The sequence below is a fragment of the Fukomys damarensis genome, unplaced genomic scaffold, assembly GCF_012274545.1.
Source record: "Fukomys damarensis isolate Sample0158 unplaced genomic scaffold, DMR_v1.0_HiC HiC_scaffold_29338, whole genome shotgun sequence".
Classification (NCBI taxonomy): Eukaryota; Metazoa; Chordata; class Mammalia; order Rodentia; family Bathyergidae; genus Fukomys; species Fukomys damarensis.
The window spans coordinates 5,001-8,282 of NW_022930250.1; the positions used below are offsets into that span (position 1 = coordinate 5,001).

Here is a 3,282-nt window from a genome sequence, read left to right on the forward strand (position 1 = left end):
GGCCCAGAGAGGCTGCAGGAGGCCCTGGCAGTGAGCTCGTGGCAATGGACGGGCTGTGGGCGAAGGCACTGGTGAGTGAGCGACACAGCTGTAGAGAAATGGCTTCCCCTTGGATGCCAACAGCGCTTGAGCTGGCATCAGGACCCCATGGGGCCAAGGAGGAAACTGAGCCCAGAGCAGGGCTGAGGGGGCATCTGGCCAGGGCTTTGGGGTCTGTGCCACACAAACCTACACCTGGCTCCTGTGGGAAGGGAGCCTGGGAACTCCATCTGGACCCAGCCCAACAGCCCAGGCTGCAGAGGGGTCCCCGTCCCAATCTGCACTGCCCAGCGTGGCACCTGCTGACCACAGGTGGCCAAGCAGCCCCTGCTGGGAGGACAACTCCAGTGTCATCAGAATTCTTTAGGAGCCTTAATGTGTTGACTCCAAAATTCCTGTGGAACAACGTCAAAAGGAGCAAGGGAGTTTCTAAAAACAACAACAAAGGAGAGGCCTGTCCTAGTAAGAAAATATATAAAAGTGCAGCAGTGAAATCTGATGGCTATGGGTGCAGCTCAGTGAGTGCCTCCCTATTGTGCAGAGGCCTAGGTTTGACTCCAGCACCGCTAAATTAAAACTGAAAATGGCTGATGTCGGCAGAATCAGCACCCAGATCCTTCAGCCATCGTGTAAGCCCTCCCGGACCTTCATCCTGTGTCGCAGACACATCCTGGGCCCCTGCGACAGTGCCAGGTGTGCAGGAGCCCCTACCAGGACCTGCTAAGGGAGGGGAGGACCCAGACAGAGCCAGGGCTGGGCAAGAGGCAGGCACAGATGCCAGGCATGGACACAGGGCCACACAATGACATCAGGGCATAAACAGCCAATTCTCAAGGTGTGACCTTCACCTTTCATGCTCCTAAGAAATTTCAGATTTAAATCCTACTGTGTGGAAAACAAAGCCATGAAGTTCCCAAAGACAAAATCCTAAGACCTTGTTAGGACTCAGGAGCACAGCCTTTCAGAATAAGACACAAAGTGGCCGGACCTGTGGCTCGGGGTCAGGCGCTTGCCTGCATACATGAGGCCTTGGGTTCCATGCCAGCACTACCAAATGCAGGAATGAAATAAAACAAAGCATAAAAAGAAAGAGTAATTTCAAAAAACAAAACACTGATGATTTGACTAAAGAAAATGAAATGCTTCTATCAGACAAGAGCAGAAGCAAAAAGAAAAGTATGTAACCAAACACCACTGAGTCAGAAACTTTGTAAAGTCCATTCAGTGCAGTGATGACATCTCAAGGGTAAACCCTTAAAAAATAACGGAAGAAAAGTGACAGGGAAAGTATCCGTAATCACAGAGGCGTCATATCAACAAGTGCTAGTACTATAATGTCTTCAAAAGTGACAAAAAGTCAGTGGAAAAAGGAGCAAATGATTTACAAAAATCCCAGATTTAGCTCAGTGGTACCGCTGCCCACCTCGAAAGCGCAAGGTGAGACTGAGTATGGACGGGGGTGAGGAGGGGCAGACCCTGTCAAACCCAGAAGCCAAGGGTGGAAAAGGGGCCAGGACCCCTTAAACACTAACTGGGAAGTCCCGCTTGAGTTAACAGTGTGCCTGCCTCAGACCACACGGCTCCTCTCTGCTGTCCTCCTGGGGACTCTGGGGACGCTGTGTGAGGGGCACATCATGCCCACCACCATGGAAAGCGGAAGCACTGAGACACAGACCCACGGCCTGCTGCTGCTGTGGTGAGGCAGAGGGGCAGCAGCGAATGTACACAGGGCCTTCCCTGGCTCCTACACACCAGCGCGTCTTGCCTCAGCCCTCCAGGGTGGGCGCCACTGGCATCTGCCCCATCTCATCTGTGGGCACTGGGGAGCGGGAGGGCCTGCCCGGGGATGCTCCCACAGGAAGTGGGTGAGCCTGGCCTCAGGGCTGTGTTCCTCGCCATGGCTGGCTCCTGTTCCTAAAATGCCACGCAAACACACAGACAAAAAAGACTGGAAGGGCTATAATCCGAGCTACTCAGGAGGCTGAGGCAGGAGGATGGCAGGCTGGGGGCCGCTTAATGGGAGACTTGGTGAGACCCTGTCTCAAAATAAAGAGGGCTGGAATGTAGCTTGGTGGGAAGGCCTTCAATCCTCAGTACTGCCAGGAAGAAAAAAACAAACAAACAAAAACTTGGAATGGAGAGACTCCAAAATAGCCAAAGATGATCTCACCCTGAACCTCAAGGCTGTCACTGAGCAGAATGTCCCCTTGTGCCATCCATGTAATTAAGAAGCGACAGAATGAGAGTGGGCAGAGACCAGGGCTGGTCAGCTGAAGGAGACTTTTTCCCACTTCCTCCACCACAGTGCTGGGATCCCCCCTCGTCTCCACAGAGGACACAGGCCTGACTCCAAGGTGGCACCGGAGGTGGCAGTGCCCAGGAGCAGTGTGGACAGATTCTGGGACAGAGCCCTGCGCGCTCCATTCCCACCCCACCCTGGAAGTTCACAGACAGGGCACTTCCGCTTGCACCTGGGTGCCACAAAAGCAGCCCCGAGTCTCCCCAGTCCAGCAGAAGCAGCCACGCTACCGGCTGAGCTCTTCTCAGGGGACCTTGGAGTAAGTGCCACACAAGGATGGTGACGTCTCCACCCAGGGGAGTCCGTGCCTGGCTGGTGTCTGACGACCCAAGATCCCCTGGGCCCTGGGGCTGAAAATAATGTGAAATCTCATGCTGCCCAAGAGCCTCCCAAAGCCCCTCTGAGGGAGGCTTTGTCCTCCTCTCCTTACCCCTGCTATTTTAAGCCCTGCTAAGAATGGTCTGCTTTGAATACCCTGATCCTCCTCCTCTCTCCAGGGACTTGCTCTCGGGGCTGCCCCCGGGTGAGCAGCCCAACCCCACAGCTCCCCAGACTCTGTCCGCTCACCCTCGGCCCTGGCTCAGGGCTGGCAGCCAGTGCCCCGGACTCTCAGCCCGAGACACAAACCTGCTCTGTGCCGGACCGAGGCTGCTGTCATCTCCATCGGCCCCTCAGCCTGACACTCGCCTCACTGCTGGGGGACACGGGGTGGACGTGGAGCAGGGCCCCACTCCGAGTTCTTCTGCCTCCGCTCTGCCCTTCTGTCCTGTCCTGTAGCATCTGCCACCCCAGGGCAGTGGCCTGGCTGTGCCAACCTCAGCGTACGTGGCCCTCACTCCCACGTTGGCCCAGAGCCCACCGGATCTGCCCCTCCCCGCCTGCCCAGACTGTGCCCGCGGCCCACGCCCGCCCTCCCACGGGGCCACTTGTCTGCTCCCGCAGGC

The 3,282-nt window shown here is 56.2% G+C and overlaps 1 long non-coding RNA gene across 1 annotated transcript in view; it reads right to left on the reverse strand.

Moving 5' to 3' along the window:
- LOC117284954 overlaps positions 1-3,251 on the reverse strand; it is an 8,251-nt gene extending 5,000 nt beyond the window's left edge. Inside the window, exon 1 of the long non-coding RNA XR_004515984.1 lies at positions 2,966-3,251. This is a non-coding gene — a long non-coding RNA (uncharacterized LOC117284954). The remainder of the gene's footprint in view (positions 1-2,965) is intronic.
- Between the last annotated feature and the right edge of the window lie 31 nt (positions 3,252-3,282).